Here is a 23,609-nt window from a genome sequence, read left to right as displayed (position 1 = left end):
GCATTGTTGTTTTTACAATGCTCTACGGGTAATAAATCATTTTAGCATTATTGTTTTTAGAATGGTCTTACGGGTAATCAATCAATTTAGCATTGTTGTTTTTAGAATGGTCTTACGGGTAATCAATCATTTTAGCATTGTTGTTTTTACAATGCTCTTACGGGTAATCAATCATTTCAGCATTGTTGTTTTTAGAATGGTCTTACGGGTAATCAATCTTTTTAGCATTGTTGTTTTTAGAATGGTCTTACGGGTAATCAATCATTTCAGCATTGTTGTTTTTAGAATGGTCTTAAGGGTAATCAATCATTTTAGCATTGTTGTTTTTAGAATGGTCTTACGGGTAATCAATCAATTTAGCATTGTTGTTTTTAGAATGGTCTTACGGGTAATCAATCATTTTAGCATTGTTGTTTTTACAATGCTCTTACGGGTAATCAATCATTTTAGCATTGTTGTTTTTAGAATGGTCTTACGGGTAATCAATCTTTTTAGCATTGTTGTTTTTAGAATGGTCTTACGGGTAATCAATCATTTCAGCATTGTTGTTTTTAGAATGGTCTTAAGGGTAATCAATCATTTTAGCATTGTTGTTTTTAGAATGGTCTTACGGGTAATCAATCATTTCAGCATTGTTGTTTTTACAATGCTCTTACGGGTAATCAATCATTTTAGCATTGTTGTTTTTCAATGGTCTTACGGGTAATCAATCATTTTAGCATTGTTGTTTTTAGAATGGTCTTACGGGTAATCAATCTTTTTAGCATTGTTGTTTTTAGAATGGTCTTACGGGTAATCAATCATTTCAGCATTGTTGTTTTTAGAATGGTCTTAAGGGTAATCAATCATTTTAGCATTGTTGTTTTTAGAATGGTCTTACGGGTAATCAATCATTTCAGCATTGTTGTTTTTACAATGCTCTTACGGGTAATCAATCATTTTAGCATTGTTGTTTTTCAATGGTCTTACGGGTAATCAATCATTTTAGCATTGTTGTTTTTAGAATGGTCTTACGGGTAATCAATCAATTTAGCATTGTTGTTTTTAGAATGGTCTTACGGGTAATCAATCATTTTAGCATTGTTGTTTTTACAATGCTCTTACGGGTAATCAATCATTTTAGCATTGTTGTTTTTAGAATGGTCTTACGGGTAATCAATCTTTTTAGCATTGTTGTTTTTAGAATGGTCTTACGGGTAATCAATCATTTCAGCATTGTTGTTTTTAGAATGGTCTTAAGGGTAATCAATCATTTTAGCATTGTTGTTTTTAGAATGGTCTTACGGGTAATCAATCATTTCAGCATTGTTGTTTTTACAATGCTCTTACGGGTAATCAATCATTTTAGCATTGTTGTTTTTCAATGGTCTTACGGGTAATCAATCATTTTAGCATTGTTGTTTTTAGAATGGTCTTACGGGTAATCAATCTTTTTAGCATTGTTGTTTTTAGAATGGTCTTACGGGTAATCAATCATTTCAGCATTGTTGTTTTTAGAATGGTCTTAAGGGTAATCAATCATTTTAGCATTGTTGTTTTTAGAATGGTCTTACGGGTAATCAATCATTTCAGCATTGTTGTTTTTAGAATGGTCTTAAGGGTAATCAATCATTTTAGCATTGTTGTTTTTAGAATGGTCTTACGGGTAATCAATCATTTCAGCATTGTTGTTTTTACAATGCTCTTACGGGTAATCAATCATTTTAGCATTGTTGTTTTTCAATGGTCTTACGGGTAATCAATCATTTTAGCATTGTTGTTTTTAGAATGGTCTTACGGGTAATCAATCACTTTAGCATTGTTGTTTTTAGAATGGTCTTACGGGTAATCAATCATTTTAGCATTGTTGTTTTTACAATGCTGTTACGGGTAATCAATCATTTTAGCATTGTTGTTTTTACAATGCTGTTACGGGTGATCAATCATTTTAGCATTGTTGTTTTTACAATGCTCTACGGGTAATAAATCATTTTAGCATTATTGTTTTTAGAATGGTCTTACGGGTAATCAATCAATTTAGCATTGTTGTTTTTAGAATGGTCTTACGGGTAATCAATCATTTTAGCATTGTTGTTTTTACAATGCTCTTACGGGTAATCAATCATTTCAGCATTGTTGTTTTTAGAATGGTCTTACGGGTAATCAATCTTTTTAGCATTGTTGTTTTTAGAATGGTCTTACGGGTAATCAATCATTTCAGCATTGTTGTTTTTAGAATGGTCTTAAGGGTAATCAATCATTTTAGCATTGTTGTTTTTACAATGCTGTTACGGGTAATCAATCATTTTAGCATTGTTGTTTTTAGAATGGTCTAACGGGTAATCAATCATTTTAGCATTGTTGTTTTTAGAATGGTCTTACGGGTAATCAATCATTTTAGCATTGTTGTTTTTAGAATGGTATTACGGGTAATCAATCATTTTAGCATTGTTGTTTTTAGAATGGTCTTACGGGTAATCAATCATTTTAGCATTGTTCTTTTTAGAATGGTCTTACGGGTAATCAATCATTTTAGCATTGTTGTTTTTACAATGCTCTAACGGGTAATCAATCATTTCAGCATTGTTGTTTTTACAATGGTCTTACGGGTAATCAATCATTTTAGCATTATTGTTTTTAGAATGGTCTTACGGGTAATCAATCAATTTAGCATTGTTGTTTTTACAATGCTCTAACGGGTGATCAATCATTTTAGCATTGTTGTTTTTACAATGCTCTTACGGGTAATAAATCATTTTAGCATTATTGTTTTTAGAATGGTCTTACGGGTAATCAATCAATTTAGCATTGTTGTTTTTAGAATGGTCTTACGGGTAATCAATCATTTTAGCATTGTTGTTTTTACAATGCTCTTACGGGTAATCAATCATTTCAGCATTGTTGTTTTTAGAATGGTCTTACGGGTAATCAATCTTTTTAGCATTGTTGTTTTTAGAATGGTCTTACGGGTAATCAATCATTTCAGCATTGTTGTTTTTAGAATGGTCTTAAGGGTAATCAATCATTTTAGCATTGTTGTTTTTAGAATGGTCTTACGGGTAATCAATCAATTTAGCATTGTTGTTTTTAGAATGGTCTTACGGGTAATCAATCTTTTTAGCATTGTTGTTTTTAGAATGGTCTTACGGGTAATCAATCATTTCAGCATTGTTGTTTTTAGAATGGTCTTAAGGGTAATCAATCATTTTAGCATTGTTGTTTTTAGAATGGTCTTACGGGTAATCAATCAATTTAGCATTGTTGTTTTTAGAATGGTCTTACGGGTAATCAATCATTTTAGCATTGTTGTTTTTACAATGCTCTTACGGGTAATCAATCATTTTAGCATTGTTGTTTTTAGAATGGTCTTACGGGTAATCAATCTTTTTAGCATTGTTGTTTTTAGAATGGTCTTACGGGTAATCAATCATTTCAGCATTGTTGTTTTTAGAATGGTCTTAAGGGTAATCAATCATTTTAGCATTGTTGTTTTTAGAATGGTCTTACGGGTAATCAATCATTTCAGCATTGTTGTTTTTACAATGCTCTTACGGGTAATCAATCATTTTAGCATTGTTGTTTTTACAATGCTGTTACGGGTAATCAATCATTTTAGCATTGTTGTTTTTACAATGCTGTTACGGGTGATCAATCATTTTAGCATTGTTGTTTTTACAATGCTCTTACGGGTAATCAATCATTTTAGCATTGTTGTTTTTAGAATGGTCTTACGGGTAATCAATCTTTTTAGCATTGTTGTTTTTAGAATGGTCTTACGGATAATCAATCATTTCAGCATTGTTGTTTTTAGAATGGTCTTAAGGGTAATCAATCATTTTAGCATTGTTGTTTTTAGAATGGTCTTACGGGTAATCAATCATTTCAGCATTGTTGTTTTTAGAATGGTCTTACGGGTAATCAATCTTTTTAGCATTGTTGTTTTTAGAATGGTCTTACGGGTAATCAATCATTTCAGCATTGTTGTTTTTAGAATGGTCTTAAGGGTAATCAATCATTTTAGCATTGTTGTTTTTAGAATGGTCTTACGGGTAATCAATCATTTCAGCATTGTTGTTTTTAGAATGGTCTTAAGGGTAATCAATCATTTTAGCATTGTTGTTTTTAGAATGGTCTTACGGGTAATCAATCATTTCAGCATTGTTGTTTTTACAATGCTCTTACGGGTAATCAATCATTTTAGAATTGTTGTTTTTCAATGGTCTTACGGGTAATCAATCATTTTAGCATTGTTGTTTTTAGAATGGTCTTACGGGTAATCAATCACTTTAGCATTGTTGTTTTTAGAATGGTCTTACAGGTAATCAATCATTTTAGCATTGTTGTTTTTACAATGCTGTTACGGGTAATCAATCATTTTAGCATTGTTGTTTTTACAATGCTGTTACGGGTGATCAATCATTTTAGCATTGTTGTTTTTACAATGCTCTACGGGTAATAAATCATTTTAGCATTATTGTTTTTAGAATGGTCTTACGGGTAATCAATCAATTTAGCATTGTTGTTTTTAGAATGGTCTTACGGGTAATCAATCATTTTAGCATTGTTGTTTTTACAATGCTCTTACGGGTAATCAATCATTTCAGCATTGTTGTTTTTAGAATGGTCTTACGGGTAATCAATCTTTTTAGCATTGTTGTTTTTAGAATGGTCTTACGGGTAATCAATCATTTCAGCATTGTTGTTTTTAGAATGGTCTTAAGGGTAATCAATCATTTTAGCATTGTTGTTTTTAGAATGGTCTTACGGGTAATCAATCAATTTAGCATTGTTGTTTTTAGAATGGTCTTACGGGTAATCAATCATTTTAGCATTGTTGTTTTTACAATGCTCTTACGGGTAATCAATCATTTTAGCATTGTTGTTTTTAGAATGGTCTTACGGGTAATCAATCTTTTTAGCATTGTTGTTTTTAGAATGGTCTTACGGGTAATCAATCATTTCAGCATTGTTGTTTTTAGAATGGTCTTAAGGGTAATCAATCATTTTAGCATTGTTGTTTTTAGAATGGTCTTACGGGTAATCAATCATTTCAGCATTGTTGTTTTTACAATGCTCTTACGGGTAATCAATCATTTTAGCATTGTTGTTTTTCAATGGTCTTACGGGTAATCAATCATTTTAGCATTGTTGTTTTTAGAATTGTCTTACGGGTAATCAATCTTTTTAGCATTGTTGTTTTTAGAATGGTCTTACGGGTAATCAATCATTTCAGCATTGTTGTTTTTAGAATGGTCTTACGGGTAATCAATCATTTCAGCATTGTTGTTTTTACAATGCTCTTACGGGTAATCAATCATTTTAGCATTGTTGTTTTTCAATGGTCTTACGGGTAATCAATCATTTTAGCATTGTTGTTTTTAGAATGGTCTTACGGGTAATCAATCACTTTAGCATTGTTGTTTTTAGAATGGTCTTACGGGTAATCAATCATTTTAGCATTGTTGTTTTTAGAATGGTCTTACGGGTAATCAATCATTTTAGCATTGTTGTTTTTAGAATGGTCTTACGGGTAATCAATCCTTTTAGCATTGTTGTTTTTAGAATGGTCTTAAGGGTAATCAATCATTTTAGCATTGTTGTTTTTAGAATGGTCTTACGGGTAATCAATCATTTTAGCATTGTTGTTTTTACAATGCTGTTACGGGTAATCAATCATTTTAGCATTGTTGTTTTTACAATGCTGTTACGGGTAATCAATCATTTCAGCATTGTTGTTTTTACAATGGTCTTACGGGTAATCAATCATTTTAGCATTGTTGTTTTTACAATGCTGTTACGGGTAATCAATCATTTTAGCATTGTTGTTTTTACAATGCTGTTACGGGTAATCAATCATTTTAGCATTGTTGTTTTTACAATGCTCTTACGGGTAATAAATCATTTTAGCATTATTGTTTTTAGAATGGTCTAACGGGTAATCAATCATTTTAGCATTGTTGTTTTTACAATGCTCTTACGGGTAATCAATCATTTTAGCATTGTTGTTTTTAGAATGGTCTTACGGGTAATCAATCTTTTTAGCATTGTTGTTTTTAGAATGGTCTTACGGGTAATCAATCATTTCAGCATTGTTGTTTTTAGAATGGTCTTAAGGGTAATCAATCATTTTAGCATTGTTGTTTTTAGAATGGTCTTACGGGTAATCAATCAATTTAGCATTGTTGTTTTTAGAATGGTCTTACGGGTAATCAATCATTTTAGCATTGTTGTTTTTACAATGCTCTTACGGGTAATCAATCATTTTAGCATTGTTGTTTTTAGAATGGTCTTACGGGTAATCAATCTTTTTAGCATTGTTGTTTTTAGAATGGTCTTACGGGTAATCAATCATTTCAGCATTGTTGTTTTTAGAATGGTCTTAAGGGTAATCAATCATTTTAGCATTGTTGTTTTTAGAATGGTCTTACGGGTAATCAATCATTTCAGCATTGTTGTTTTTACAATGCTCTTACGGGTAATCAATCATTTTAGCATTGTTGTTTTTCAATGGTCTTACGGGTAATCAATCATTTTAGCATTGTTGTTTTTAGAATGGTCTTACGGGTAATCAATCATTTTAGCATTGTTGTTTTTAGAATGGTCTTACGGGTAATCAATCATTTTAGCATTGTTGTTTTTAGAATGGTCTTACGGGTAATCAATCTTTTTAGCATTGTTGTTTTTAGAATGGTCTTACGGGTAATCAATCATTTTAGCATTGTTGTTTTTAGAATGGTCTTACGGGTAATCAATCATTTTAGCATTGTTGTTTTTACAATGCTCTTACGGGTAATCAATCATTTCAGCATTGTTGTTTTTACAATGGTCTTACGGGTAATCAATCATTTTAGCATTGTTGTTTTTACAATGCTGTTACGGGTAATCAATCATTTTAGCATTGTTGTTTTTACAATGCTGTTACGGGTAATCAATCATTTTAGCTTTGTTGTTTTTACAATGCTCTTACGGGTAATAAATCATTTTAGCATTATTGTTTTTAGAATGGTCTAACGGGTAATCAATCATTTTAGCATTGTTGTTTTTACAATGCTCTTACGGGTAATCAATCATTTTAGCATTGTTGTTTTTAGAATGGTCTTACGGGTAATCAATCTTTTTAGCATTGTTGTTTTTAGAATGGTCTTACGGGTAATCAATCATTTCAGCATTGTTGTTTTTAGAATGGTCTTAAGGGTAATCAATCATTTTAGCATTGTTGTTTTTAGAATGGTCTTACGGGTAATCAATCAATTTAGCATTGTTGTTTTTAGAATGGTCTTACGGGTAATCAATCATTTTAGCATTGTTGTTTTTAGAATGGTCTTACGGGTAATCAATCATTTCAGCATTGTTGTTTTTACAATGGTCTTACGGGTAATCAATCATTTTAGCATTGTTGTTTTTACAATGCTGTTACGGGTAATCAATCATTTTAGCATTTTTGTTTTTACAATGCTGTTACGGGTAATCAATCATTTTAGCATTGTTGTTTTTACAATGCTCTTACGGGTAATAAATCATTTTAGCATTATTGTTTTTAGAATGGTCTAACGGGTAATCAATCATTTTAGCATTGTTGTTTTTAGAATGGTCTTACGGGTAATCATCTTTTTAGCATTGTTGTTTTTAGAATGGTCTTACGGGTAATCAATCATTTCAGCATTGTTGTTTTTAGAATGGTCTTAAGGGTAATCAATCATTTTAGCATTGTTGTTTTTAGAATGGTCTTACGGGTAATCAATCAATTTAGCATTGTTGTTTTTAGAATGGTCTTACGGGTAATCAATCATTTTAGCATTGTTGTTTTTACTATGCTCTTACGGGTAATCAATCATTTTAGCATTGTTGTTTTTAGAATGGTCTTACGGGTAATCAATCTTTTTAGCATTGTTGTTTTTAGAATGGTCTTACGGGTAATCAATCATTTCAGCATTGTTGTTTTTAGAATGGTCTTAAGGGTAATCAATCATTTTAGCATTGTTGTTTTTAGAATGGTCTTACGGGTAATCAATCATTTCAGCATTGTTGTTTTTACAATGCTCTTACGGGTAATCAATCATTTTAGCATTGTTGTTTTTAGAATGGTCTTACGGGTAATCAATCATTTCAGCATTGTTGTTTTTACAATGCTGTTACGGGTAATCAATCATTTTAGCATTGTTGTTTTTACAATGCTGTTACGGGTAATCAATCATTTTAGCATTGTTGTTTTTACAATGCTCTTACGGGTAATAAATCATTTTAGCATTATTGTTTTTAGAATGGTCTAACGGGTAATCAATCATTTTAGCATTGTTGTTTTTACAATGCTCTTACGGGTAATCAATCATTTTAGCATTGTTGTTTTTAGAATGGTCTTACGGGTAATCAATCTTTTTAGCATTGTTGTTTTTAGAATGGTCTTACGGGTAATCAATCATTTCAGCATTGTTGTTTTTAGAATGGTCTTAAGGGTAATCAATCATTTTAGCATTGTTGTTTTTAGAATGGTCTTACGGGTAATCAATCAATTTAGCATTGTTGTTTTTAGAATGGTCTTACGGGTAATCAATCATTTTAGCATTGTTGTTTTTACAATGCTCTTACGGGTAATCAATCATTTTAGCATTGTTGTTTTTCAATGGTCTTACGGGTAATCAATCTTTTTAGCATTGTTGTTTTTAGAATGGTCTTACGGGTAATCAATCATTTCAGCATTGTTGTTTTTAGAATGGTCTTAAGGGTAATCAATCATTTTAGCATTGTTGTTTTTAGAATGGTCTTACGGGTAATCAATCATTTCAGCATTGTTGTTTTTACAATGCTCTTACGGGTAATCAATCATTTTAGCATTGTTGTTTTTCAATGGTCTTACGGGTAATCAATCATTTTAGCATTGTTGTTTTTAGAATGGTCTTACGGGTAATCAATCATTTTAGCATTGTTGTTTTTAGAATGGTCTTACGGGTAATCAATCATTTTAGCATTGTTGTTTTTAGAATGGTCTTACGGGTAATCAATCATTTTAGCATTGCTGTTTTTAGAATGGTCTTACGGGTAATCAATCCTTTTAGCATTGTTGTTTTTAGAATGGTCTTAAGGGTAATCAATCATTTTAGCATTGTTGTTTTTAGAATGGTCTTACGGGTAATCAATCATTTTAGCATTGTTGTTTTTAGAATGGTCTTACGGGTAATCAATCATTTAGCATTGTTGTTTTTAGAATGGTCTTACGGGTAATCAATCATTTTAGCATTGCTGTTTTTACAATGCTCTTACGGGTAATCAATCATTTTACCATTGTTGTTTTTACAATGCTCTTACGGGTAATCAATCATTTTAGCATTGTTGTTTTTAGAATGGTCTTACGGGTAATCAATCTTTTTAGCATTGTTGTTTTTAGAATGGTCTTACGGGTAATCAATCATTTCAGCATTGTTGTTTTTAGAATGGTCTTAAGGGTAATCAATCATTTTAGCATTGTTGTTTTTAGAATGGTCTTACGGGTAATCAATCATTTCAGCATTGTTGTTTTTACAATGCTCTTACGGGTAATCAATCATTTTAGCATTGTTGTTTTTCAATGGTCTTACGGGTAATCAATCATTTTAGCATTGTTGTTTTTAGAATGGTCTTACGGGTAATCAATCATTTTAGCATTGTTGTTTTTAGAATGGTCTTACGGGTAATCAATCATTTTAGCATTGTTGTTTTTAGAATGGTCTTACGGGTAATCAATCATTTTAGCATTGCTGTTTTTAGAATGGTCTTACGGGTAATCAATCCTTTTAGCATTGTTGTTTTTAGAATGGTCTTAAGGGTAATCAATCATTTTAGCATTGTTGTTTTTAGAATGGTCTTACGGGTAATCAATCATTTTAGCATTGTTGTTTTTAGAATGGTCTTACGGGTAATCAATCATTTAGCATTGTTGTTTTTAGAATGGTCTTACGGGTAATCAATCATTTTAGCATTGTTGTTTTTACAATGCTCTTACGGGTAATCAATCATTTTACCATTGTTGTTTTTACAATGCTCTTACGGGTAATCAATCATTTTAGCATTGTTGTTTTTAGAATGGTCTTACGGGTAATCAATCTTTTTAGCATTGTTGTTTTTACAATGCTCTTACGGGTAATCAATCATTTTAGCATTGTTGTTTTTCAATGGTCTTACGGGTAATCAATCATTTTAGCATTGTTGTTTTTAGAATGGTCTTACGGGTAATCAATCATTTTAGCATTGTTGTTTTTAGAATGGTCTTACGGGTAATCAATCATTTTAGCATTGTTGTTTTTAGAATGGTCTTACGGGTAATCAATCATTTTAGCATTGTTGTTTTTAGAATGGTCTTACGGGTAATCAATCCTTTTAGCATTGTTGTTTTTAGAATGGTCTTACGGGTAATCAATCATTTTAGCATTGTTGTTTTTACAATGCTCTTACGGGTAATCAATCATTTTAGCATTGTTGTTTTTAGAATGGTCTTACGGGTAATCAATCATTTTAGCATTGTTGTTTTTACAATGCTCTTACGGGTAATCAATCATTTCAGCATTGTTGTTTTTAAAATGGTCTTATGGGTAATCAATCATTTTAGCATTGTTGTTTTTAGAATGGTCTTACGGGTAATCAATCTTTTTATCATTGTTGTTTTTAGAATGGTCTTACGGGTAATCAATCATTTCAGCATTGTTGTTTTTAGAATGGTCTTAAGGGTAATCAATCATTTTAGCATTGTTGTTTTTACAATGCTCTTACGGGTAATCAATCATTTCAGCATTGTTGTTTTTACAATGGTCTTACGGGTAATCAATCATTTTAGCATTGTTGTTTTTACAATGCTGTTACGGGTAATCAATCATTTTAGCATTGTTGTTTTTACAATGCTGTTACGGGTAATCAATCATTTTAGCATTTTTGTTTTTAGAATGGTCTAACGGGTAATCAATCATTTTAGCATTGTTGTTTTTACAATGCTCTTACGGGTAATCAATCATTTCAGCATTGTTGTTTTTACAATGGTCTTACGGGTAATCAATCATTTTAGCATTGTTGTTTTTACAATGCTGTTACGGGTAATCAATCATTTTAGCATTGTTGTTTTTACAATGCTGTTGCGGGTAATCAATCATTTTAGCATTGTTGTTTTTAGAATGGTCTTACGGGTAATCAATCATTTTAGCATTGTTGTTTTTACAATGCTCTTACGGGTAATCAATCATTTCAGCATTGTTGTTTTTACAATGGTCTTACGGGTAATCAATCATTTTAGCATTGTTGTTTTTACAATGCTGTTACGGGTAATCAATCATTTTAGCATTGTTGTTTTTACAATGCTGTTACGGGTAATCAATCATTTTAGCATTGTTGTTTTTAGAATGGTCTAACGGGTAATCAATCATTTTAGCATTGTTGTTTTTACAATGCTCTTACGGGTAATCAATCATTTCAGCATTGTTGTTTTTACAATGGTCTTACGGGTAATCAATCATTTTAGCATTGTTGTTTTTACAATGCTGTTACGGGTAATCAATCATTTTAGCATTGTTGTTTTTACAATGCTGTTACGGGTAATCAATCATTTTAGCATTGTTGTTTTTACAATGCTCTTACGGGTAATAAATCATTTTAGCATTATTGTTTTTAGAATGGTCTAACGGGTAATCAATCATTTTAGCATTGTTGTTTTTACAATGCTCTTACGGGTAATCAATCATTTTAGCATTGTTGTTTTTAGAATGGTCTTACGGGTAATCAATCTTTTTAGCATTGTTGTTTTTAGAATGGTCTTACGGGTAATCAATCATTTCAGCATTGTTGTTTTTAGAATGGTCTTAAGGGTAATCAATCATTTTAGCATTGTTGTTTTTAGAATGGTCTTACGGGTAATCAATCAATTTAGCATTGTTGTTTTTAGAATGGTCTTACGGGTAATCAATCATTTTAGCATTGTTGTTTTTACAATGCTCTTACGGGTAATCAATCATTTTAGCATTGTTGTTTTTAGAATGGTCTTACGGGTAATCAATCTTTTTAGCATTGTTGTTTTTAGAATGGTCTTACGGGTAATCAATCATTTCAGCATTGTTGTTTTTAGAATGGTCTTAAGGGTAATCAATCATTTTAGCATTGTTGTTTTTACAATGGTCTTACGGGTAATCAATCATTTTAGCATTGTTGTTTTTACAATGCTGTTACGGGTAATCAATCATTTTAGCATTGTTGTTTTTAGAATGGTCTAACGGGTAATCAATCATTTTAGCATTGTTGTTTTTAGAATGGTCTTACGGGTAATCAATCATTTTAGCATTGTTGTTTTTAGAATGGTATTACGGGTAATCAATCATTTTAGCATTGTTGTTTTTACAATGCTCTTACGGGTAATCAATCATTTTAGCATTGTTGTTTTTAGAATGGTCTTACGGGTAATCAATCTTTTTAGCATTGTTGTTTTTAGAATGGTCTTACGGGTAATCAATCATTTCAGCATTGTTGTTTTTAGAATGGTCTTAAGGGTAATCAATCATTTTAGCATTGTTGTTTTTAGAATGGTCTTACGGGTAATCAATCAATTTAGCATTGTTGTTTTTAGAATGGTCTTACGGGTAATCAATCATTTTAGCATTGTTGTTTTTAGAATGGTCTTACGGGTAATCAATCATTTCAGCATTGTTGTTTTTACAATGGTCTTACGGGTAATCAATCATTTTAGCATTGTTGTTTTTACAATGCTGTTACGGGTAATCAATCATTTTAGCATTTTTGTTTTTACAATGCTGTTACGGGTAATCAATCATTTTAGCATTGTTGTTTTTACAATGCTCTTACGGGTAATAAATCATTTTAGCATTATTGTTTTTAGAATGGTCTAACGGGTAATCAATCATTTTAGCATTGTTGTTTTTAGAATGGTCTTACGGGTAATCATCTTTTTAGCATTGTTGTTTTTAGAATGGTCTTACGGGTAATCAATCATTTCAGCATTGTTGTTTTTAGAATGGTCTTAAGGGTAATCAATCATTTTAGCATTGTTGTTTTTAGAATGGTCTTACGGGTAATCAATCAATTTAGCATTGTTGTTTTTAGAATGGTCTTACGGGTAATCAATCATTTTAGCATTGTTGTTTTTACAATGCTCTTACGGGTAATCAATCATTTTAGCATTGTTGTTTTTAGAATGGTCTTACGGTTAATCAATCTTTTTAGCATTGTTGTTTTTAGAATGGTCTTACGGGTAATCAATCATTTCAGCATTGTTGTTTTTAGAATGGTCTTAAGGGTAATCAATCATTTTAGCATTGTTGTTTTTAGAATGGTCTTACGGGTAATCAATCATTTCAGCATTGTTGTTTTTACAATGCTCTTACGGGTAATCAATCATTTTAGCATTGTTGTTTTTCAATGGTCTTACGGGTAATCAATCATTTTAGCATTGTTGTTTTTAGAATGGTCTTACGGGTAATCAATCCTTTTAGCATTGTTGTTTTTAGAATGGTCTTAAGGGTAATCAATCATTTTAGCATTGTTGTTTTTAGAATGGTCTTACGGGTAATCAATCATTTTAGCATTGTTGTTTTTACAATGCTCTTACGGGTAATCAATCATTTCAGCATTGTTGTTTTTACAATGGTCTTACGGGTAATCAATCATTTTAGCATTGTTGTTTTTACAATGCTGTTACGGGTAATCAATCATTTTAGCATTGTTGTTTTTACAATGCTGTTACGGGTAATCAATCATTTTAGCATTGTTGTTTTTACAATGCTCTTACGGGTAATAAATCATTTTAGCATTATTGTTTTTAGAATGGTCTAACGGGTAATCAATCATTTTAGCATTGTTGTTTTTACAATGCTCTTACGGGTAATCAATCATTTTAGCATTGTTGTTTTTAGAATGGTCTTACGGGTAATCAATCTTTTTAGCATTGTTGTTTTTAGAATGGTCTTACGGGTAATCAATCATTTCAGCATTGTTGTTTTTAGAATGGTCTTAAGGGTAATCAATCATTTTAGCATTGTTGTTTTTAGAATGGTCTTACGGGTAATCAATCAATTTAGCATTGTTGTTTTTAGAATGGTCTTACGGGTAATCAATCATTTTAGCATTGTTGTTTTTACAATGCTCTTACGGGTAATCAATCATTTTAGCATTGTTGTTTTTCAATGGTCTTACGGGTAATCAATCTTTTTAGCATTGTTGTTTTTAGAATGGTCTTACGGGTAATCAATCATTTCAGCATTGTTGTTTTTAGAATGGTCTTAAGGGTAATCAATCATTTTAGCATTGTTGTTTTTAGAATGGTCTTACGGGTAATCAATCATTTCAGCATTGTTGTTTTTACAATGCTCTTACGGGTAATCAATCATTTTAGCATTGTTGTTTTTCAATGGTCTTACGGGTAATCAATCATTTTAGCATTGTTGTTTTTAGAATGGTCTTACGGGTAATCAATCATTTTAGCATTGTTGTTTTTAGAATGGTCTTACGGGTAATCAATCATTTTAGCATTGTTGTTTTTAGAATGGTCTTACGGGTAATCAATCATTTTAGCATTGCTGTTTTTAGAATGGTCTTACGGGTAATCAATCCTTTTAGCATTGTTGTTTTTAGAATGGTCTTAAGGGTAATCAATCATTTTAGCATTGTTGTTTTTAGAATGGTCTTACGGGTAATCAATCATTTTAGCATTGTTGTTTTTAGAATGGTCTTACGGGTAATCAATCATTTAGCATTGTTGTTTTTAGAATGGTCTTACGGGTAATCAATCATTTTAGCATTGTTGTTTTTACAATGCTCTTACGGGTAATCAATCATTTTACCATTGTTGTTTTTACAATGCTCTTACGGGTAATCAATCATTTTAGCATTGTTGTTTTTAGAATGGTCTTACGGGTAATCAATCTTTTTAGCATTGTTGTTTTTAGAATGGTCTTACGGGTAATCAATCATTTCAGCATTGTTGTTTTTAGAATGGTCTTAAGGGTAATCAATCATTTTAGCATTGTTGTTTTTAGAATGGTCTTACGGGTAATCAATCATTTCAGCATTGTTGTTTTTACAATGCTCTTACGGGTAATCAATCATTTTAGCATTGTTGTTTTTCAATGGTCTTACGGGTAATCAATCATTTTAGCATTGTTGTTTTTAGAATGGTCTTACGGGTAATCAATCATTTTAGCATTGTTGTTTTTAGAATGGTCTTACGGGTAATCAATCATTTTAGCATTGTTGTTTTTAGAATGGTCTTACGGGTAATCAATCATTTTAGCATTGCTGTTTTTAGAATGGTCTTACGGGTAATCAATCCTTTTAGCATTGTTGTTTTTAGAATGGTCTTAAGGGTAATCAATCATTTTAGCATTGTTGTTTTTAGAATGGTCTTACGGGTAATCAATCATTTTAGCATTGTTGTTTTTAGAATGGTCTTACGGGTAATCAATCATTTAGCATTGTTGTTTTTAGAATGGTCTTACGGGTAATCAATCATTTTAGCATTGTTGTTTTTACAATGCTCTTACGGGTAATCAATCATTTTACCATTGTTGTTTTTACAATGCTCTTACGGGTAATCAATCATTTTAGCATTGTTGTTTTTAGAATGGTCTTACGGGTAATCAATCTTTTTAGCATTGTTGTTTTTACAATGCTCTTACGGGTAATCAATCATTTTAGCATTGTTGTTTTTCAATGGTCTTACGGGTAATCAATCATTTTAGCATTGTTGTTTTTAGAATGGTCTTACGGGTAATCAATCATTTTAGCATTGTTGTTTTTAGAATGGTCTTACGGGTAATCAATCATTTTAGCATTGTTGTTTTTAGAATGGTCTTACGGGTAATCAATCATTTTAGCATTGTTGTTTTTAGAATGGTCTTACGGGTAATCAATCCTTTTAGCATTGTTGTTTTTAGAATGGTCTTACGGGTAATCAATCATTTTAGCATTGTTGTTTTTACAATGCTCTTACGGGTAATCAATCATTTTAGCATTGTTGTTTTTAGAATGGTCTTACGGGTAATCAATCATTTTAGCATTGTTGTTTTTACAATGCTCTTACGGGTAATCAATCATTTCAGCATTGTTGTTTTTAAAATGGTCTTATGGGTAATCAATCATTTTAGCATTGTTGTTTTTAGAATGGTCTTACGGGTAATCAATCTTTTTATCATTGTTGTTTTTAGAATGGTCTTACGGGTAATCAATCATTTCAGCATTGTTGTTTTTAGAATGGTCTTAAGGGTAATCAATCATTTTAGCATTGTTGTTTTTACAATGCTCTTACGGGTAATCAATCATTTCAGCATTGTTGTTTTTACAATGGTCTTACGGGTAATCAATCATTTAGCATTGTTGTTTTTAGAATGGTCTTACGGGTAATCAATCATTTTAGCATTGTTGTTTTTACAATGCTCTTACGGGTAATCAATCATTTCAGCATTGTTGTTTTTACAATGGTCTTACGGGTAATCAATCATTTTAGCATTGTTGTTTTTACAATGCTGTTACGGGTAATCAATCATTTTAGCATTGTTGTTTTTACAATGCTGTTACGGGTAATCAATCATTTTAGCATTGTTGTTTTTACAATGCTCTTACGGGTAATAAATCATTTTAGCATTATTGTTTTTAGAATGGTCTAACGGATAATCAATCATTTTAGCATTGTTGTTTTTACAATGCTCTTACGGGTAATCAATCATTTTAGCATTGTTGTTTTTAGAATGGTCTTACGGGTAATCAATCTTTTTAGCATTGTTGTTTTTAGAATGGTCTTACGGGTAATCAATCATTTCAGCATTGTTGTTTTTAGAATGGTCTTAAGGGTAATCAATCATTTTAGCATTGTTGTTTTTAGAATGGTCTTACGGGTAATCAATCAATTTAGCATTGTTGTTTTTAGAATGGTCTTACGGGTAATCAATCATTTTAGCATTGTTGTTTTTACAATGCTCTTACGGGTAATCAATCATTTCAGCATTGTTGTTTTTACAATGGTCTTACGGGTAATCAATCATTTTAGCATTGTTGTTTTTACAATGCTGTTACGGGTAATCAATCATTTTAGCATTGTTGTTTTTACAATGCTGTTACGGGTAATCAATCATTTTAGCATTGTTGTTTTTACAATGCTCTTACGGGTAATAAATCATTTTAGCATTATTGTTTTTAGAATGGTCTAACGGATAATCAATCATTTTAGCATTGTTGTTTTTACAATGCTCTTACGGGTAATCAATCATTTTAGCATTGTTGTTTTTAGAATGGTCTTACGGGTAATCAATCTTTTTAGCATTGTTGTTTTTAGAATGGTCTTACGGGTAATCAATCATTTCAGCATTGTTGTTTTTAGAATGGTCTTAAGGGTAATCAATCATTTTAGCATTGTTGTTTTTAGAATGGTCTTACGGGTAATCAATCAATTTAGCATTGTTGTTTTTAGAATGGTCTTACGGGTAATCAATCATTTTAGCATTGTTGTTTTTACAATGCTCTTACGGGTAATCAATCATTTTAGCATTGTTGTTTTTCAATGGTCTTACGGGTAATCAATCTTTTTAGCATTGTTGTTTTTAGAATGGTCTTACGGGTAATCAATCATTTCAGCATTGTTGTTTTTAGAATGGTCTTAAGGGTAATCAATCATTTTAGCATTGTTGTTTTTAGAATGGTCTTACGGGTAATCAATCATTTAGCATTGTTGTTTTTAGAATGGTCTTACGGGTAATCAATCATTTTAGCATTGTTGTTTTTAGAATGCTCTTACGGGTAATCAATCATTTTACCATTGTTGTTTTTACAATGGTCTTAAGGGTAATCAATCATTTTAGCATTGTTGTTTTTAGAATGGTCTTACGGGTAATCAATCTTTTTAGCATTGTTGTTTTTACAATGCTCTTACGGGTAATCAATCATTTAGCATTGTTGTTTTTAGAATGGTCTTACGGGTAATCAATCATTTTAGCATTGTTGTTTTTACAATGCTCTTACGGGTAATCAATCATTTTACCATTGTTGTTTTTACAATGCTCTTACGGGTAATCAATCATTTTAGCATTGTTGTTTTTAGAATGGTCTTACGGGTAATCAATCTTTTTAGCATTGTTGTTTTTAGAATGGTCTTACGGGTAATCAATCATTTCAGCATTGTTGTTTTTAGAATGGTCTTAAGGGTAATCAATCATTTTAGCATTGTTGTTTTTAGAATGGTCTTACGGGTAATCAATCATTTCAGCATTGTTGTTTTTAGAATGGTCTTACGGGTAATCAATCATTTTAGCATTGTTGTTTTTCAATGGTCTTACGGGTAATCAATCATTTTAGCATTGTTGTTTTTAGAATGGTCTTACGGGTAATCAATCATTTTAGCATTGTTGTTTTTAGAATGGTCTTACGGGTAATCAATCATTTTAGCATTGTTGTTTTTAGAATGGTCTTACGGGTAATCAATCATTTTAGCATTGCTGTTTTTAGAATGGTCTTACGGGTAATCAATCCTTTTAGCATTGTTGTTTTTAGAATGGTCTTAAGGGTAATCAATCATTTTAGCATTGTTGTTTTTAGAATGGTCTTACGGGTAATCAATCATTTTAGCATTGTTGTTTTTAGAATGGTCTTACGGGTAATCAATCATTTAGCATTGTTGTTTTTAGAATGGTCTTACGGGTAATCAATCATTTTAGCATTGTTGTTTTTACAATGCTCTTACGGGTAATCAATCATTTTACCATTGTTGTTTTTACAATGCTCTTACGGGTAATCAATCATTTTAGCATTGTTGTTTTTAGAATGGTCTTACGGGTAATCAATCTTTTTAGCATTGTTGTTTTTACAATGCTCTTACGGGTAATCAATCATTTTAGCATTGTTGTTTTTCAATGGTCTTACGGGTAATCAATCATTTTAGCATTGTTGTTTTTAGAATGGTCTTACGGGTAATCAATCATTTTAGCATTGTTGTTTTTAGAATGGTCTTACGGGTAATCAATCATTTTAGCATTGTTGTTTTTAGAATGGTCTTACGGGTAATCAATCATTTTAGCATTGTTGTTTTTAGAATGGTCTTACGGGTAATCAATCCTTTTAGCATTGTTGTTTTTAGAATGGTCTTACGGGTAATCAATCATTTTAGCATTGTTGTTTTTACAATGCTCTTACGGGTAATCAATCATTTTAGCATTGTTGTTTTTAGAATGGTCTTACGGGTAATCAATCATTTTAGCATTGTTGTTTTTACAATGCTCTTACGGGTAATCAATCATTTCAGCATTGTTGTTTTTAAAATGGTCTTATGGGTAATCAATCATTTTAGCATTGTTGTTTTTAGAATGGTCTTACGGGTAATCAATCTTTTTATCATTGTTGTTTTTAGAATGGTCTTACGGGTAATCAATCATTTCAGCATTGTTGTTTTTAGAATGGTCTTAAGGGTAATCAATCATTTTAGCATTGTTGTTTTTACAATGCTCTTACGGGTAATCAATCATTTCAGCATTGTTGTTTTTACAATGGTCTTACGGGTAATCAATCATTTTAGCATTGTTGTTTTTACAATGCTGTTACGGGTAATCAATCATTTTAGCATTGTTGTTTTTACAATGCTGTTACGGGTAATCAATCATTTTAGCATTGTTGTTTTTAGAATGGTCTAACGGGTAATCAATCATTTTAGCATTGTTGTTTTTACAATGCTCTTACGGGTAATCAATCATTTCAGCATTGTTGTTTTTACAATGGTCTTACGGGTAATCAATCATTTTAGCATTGTTGTTTTTACAATGCTGTTACGGGTAATCAATCATTTTAGCATTGTTGTTTTTACAATGCTGTTACGGGTAATCAATCATTTTAGCATTGTTGTTTTTAGAATGGTCTTACGGGTAATCAATCATTTTAGCATTGTTGTTTTTACAATGCTCTTACAGGTAATCAATCATTTCAGCATTGTTGTTTTTACAATGGTCTTACGGGTAATCAATCATTTTAGCATTGTTGTTTTTACAATGCTGTTACGGGTAATCAATCATTTTAGCATTGTTGTTTTTAGAATGGTCTTACGGGTAATCAATCATTTTAGCATTGTTGTTTTTACAATGCTCTTACGGGTAATCAATCATTTCAGCATTGTTGTTTTTACAATGGTCTTACGGGTACACAATCATTTTAGCATTGTTGTTTTTACAATGCTGTTACGGGTAATCAATCATTTTAGCATTGTTGTTTTTACAATGCTGTTACGGGTAATCAATCATTTTAGCATTGTTGTTTTTAGAATGGTCTAACGGGTAATCAATCATTTTAGCATTGTTGTTTTTACAATGCTCTTACGGGTAATCAATCATTTCAGCATTGTTGTTTTTACAATGGTCTTACGGGTAATCAATCATTTTAGCATTGTTGTTTTTACAATGCTGTTACGGGTAATCAATCATTTTAGCATTGTTGTTTTTACAATGCTGTTACGGGTAATCAATCATTTTAGCATTGTTGTTTTTACAATGCTCTTACGGGTAATAAATCATTTTAGCATTATTGTTTTTAGAATGGTCTAACGGGTAATCAATCATTTTAGCATTGTTGTTTTTACAATGCTCTTACGGGTAATCAATCATTTTAGCATTGTTGTTTTTAGAATGGTCTTACGGGTAATCAATCTTTTTAGCATTGTTGTTTTTAGAATGGTCTTACGGGTAATCAATCATTTCTGCATTGTTGTTTTTAGAATGGTCTTAAGGGTAATCAATCATTTTAGCATTGTTGTTTTTAGAATGGTCTTACGGGTAATCAATCAATTTAGCATTGTTGTTTTTAGAATGGTCTTACGGGTAATCAATCATTTTAGCATTGTTGTTTTTACAATGCTCTTACGGGTAATCAATCATTTTAGCATTGTTGTTTTTAGAATGGTCTTACGGGTAATCAATCTTTTTAGCATTGTTGTTTTTAGAATGGTCTTACGGGTAATCAATCATTTCAGCATTGTTGTTTTTAGAATGGTCTTAAGGGTAATCAATCATTTTAGCATTGTTGTTTTTACAATGGTCTTACGGGTAATCAATCATTTTAGCATTGTTGTTTTTACAATGCTGTTACGGGTAATCAATCATTTTAGCATTGTTGTTTTTACAATGCTGTTACGGGTAATCAATCATTTTAGCATTGTTGTTTTTAGAATGGTCTAACGGGTAATCAATCATTTTAGCATTGTTGTTTTTAGAATGGTCTTACGGGTAATCAATCATTTTAGCATTGTTGTTTTTAGAATGGTATTACGGGTAATCAATCATTTTAGCATTGTTGTTTTTAGAATGGTCTTACGGGTAATCAATCATTTTAGCATTGTTCTTTTTAGAATGGTCTTACGGGTAATCAATCATTTTAGCATTGTTGTTTTTACAATGCTCTAACGGGTAATCAATCATTTCAGCATTGTTGTTTTTACAATGGTCTTACGGGTAATCAATCATTTTAGCATTGTTGTTTTTACAATGCTGTTACGGGTAATCAATCATTTTAGCATTGTTGTTTTTACAATGCTGTTACGGGTGATCAATCATTTTAGCATTGTTGTTTTTACAATGCTCTTACGTGTAATAAATCATTTTAGCATTATTGTTTTTAGAATGGTCTTACGGGTAATCAATCAATTTAGCATTGTTGTTTTTAGAATGGTCTTACGGGTAATCAATCATTTTAGCATTGTTGTTTTTACAATGCTCTTACGGGTAATCAATCATTTCAGCATTGTTGTTTTTAGAATGGTCTTACGGGTAATCAATCTTTTTAGCATTGTTGTTTTTAGAATGGTCTTACGGGTAATCAATCATTTCAGCATTGTTGTTTTTAGAATGGTCTTAAGGGTAATCAATCATTTTAGCATTGTTGTTTTTAGAATGGTCTTACGGGTAATCAATCAATTTAGCATTGTTGTTTTTAGAATGGTCTTACGGGTAATCAATCATTTTAGCATTGTTGTTTTTACAATGCTCTTACGGGTAATCAATCATTTTAGCATTGTTGTTTTTAGAATGGTCTTACGGGTAATCAATCTTTTTAGCATTGTTGTTTTTAGAATGGTCTTACGGGTAATCAATCATTTCAGCATTGTTGTTTTTAGAATGGTCTTAAGGGTAATCAATCATTTTAGCATTGTTGTTTTTAGAATGGTCTTACGGGTAATCAATCATTTCAGCATTGTTGTTTTTACAATGCTCTTACGGGTAATCAATCATTTTAGCATTGTTGTTTTTCAATGGTCTTACGGGTAATCAATCATTTTAGCATTGTTGTTTTTAGAATGGTCTTACGGGTAATCAATCTTTTTAGCATTGTTGTTTTTAGAATGGTCTTACGGGTAATCAATCATTTCAGCATTGTTGTTTTTACAATGCTCTTACGGGTAATCAATCATTTTAGCATTGTTGTTTTTCAATGGTCTTACGGGTAATCAATCATTTTAGCATTGTTGTTTTTAGAATGGTCTTACGGGTAATCAATCACTTTAGCATTGTTGTTTTTAGAATGGTCTTACGGGTAATCAATCATTTTAGCATTGTTGTTTTTAGAATGGTCTTACGGGTAATCAATCATTTTAGCATTGTTGTTTTTAGAATGGTCTTACGGGTAATCAATCCTTTTAGCATTGTTGTTTTTAGAATGGTCTTAAGGGTAATCAATCATTTTAGCATTGTTGTTTTTAGAATGGTCTTACGGGTAATCAATCATTTTAGCATTGTTGTTTTTACAATGCTGTTACGGGTAATCAATCATTTTAGCATTGTTGTTTTTACAATGCTGTTACGGGTAATCAATCATTTCAGCATTGTTGTTTTTACAATGGTCTTACGGGTAATCAATCATTTTAGCATTGTTGTTTTTACAATGCTGTTACGGGTAATCAATCATTTTAGCATTGTTGTTTTTACAATGCTGTTACGGGTAATCAATCATTTTAGCATTGTTGTTTTTACAATGCTCTTACGGGTAATAAATCATTTTAGCATTATTGTTTTTAGAATGGTCTAACGGGTAATCAATCATTTTAGCATTGTTGTTTTTACAATGCTCTTACGGGTAATCAATCATTTTAGCATTGTTGTTTTTAGAATGGTCTTACGGGTAATCAATCATTTCAGCATTGTTGTTTTTAGAATGGTCTTAAGGGTAATCAATCATTTTAGCATTGTTGTTTTTAGAATGGTCTTACGGGTAATCAATCATTTCAGCATTGTTGTTTTTACAATGCTCTTACGGGTAATCAATCATTTTAGCATTGTTGTTTTTCAATGGTCTTACGGGTAATCAATCATTTTAGCATTGTTGTTTTTACAATGGTCTTACGGGTAATCAATCATTTTAGCATTGTTGTTTTTAGAATGGTCTTACGGGTAATCAATCATTTTAGCATTGTTGTTTTTAGAATGGTCTTACGGGTAATCAATCATTTTAGCATTGTTGTTTTTAGAATGGTCTTACGGGTAATCAATCATTTTAGCATTGTTGTTTTTAGAATGGTCTTACGGGTAATCAATCATTTTAGCATTGTTGTTTTTACAATGCTCTTACGGGTAATCAATCATTTCAGCATTGTTGTTTTTACAATGGTCTTACGGGTAATCAATCATTTTAGCATTGTTGTTTTTACTATG

This window comes from Phalangium opilio, unplaced genomic scaffold, assembly GCF_054372755.1.
Source record: "Phalangium opilio isolate 3A_F unplaced genomic scaffold, DU_Popi_V2 ptg000021l_1, whole genome shotgun sequence".
NCBI lineage: Eukaryota > Metazoa > Arthropoda > Arachnida > Opiliones > Phalangiidae > Phalangium > Phalangium opilio.
This window is presented reverse-complemented; position numbering follows the sequence as displayed.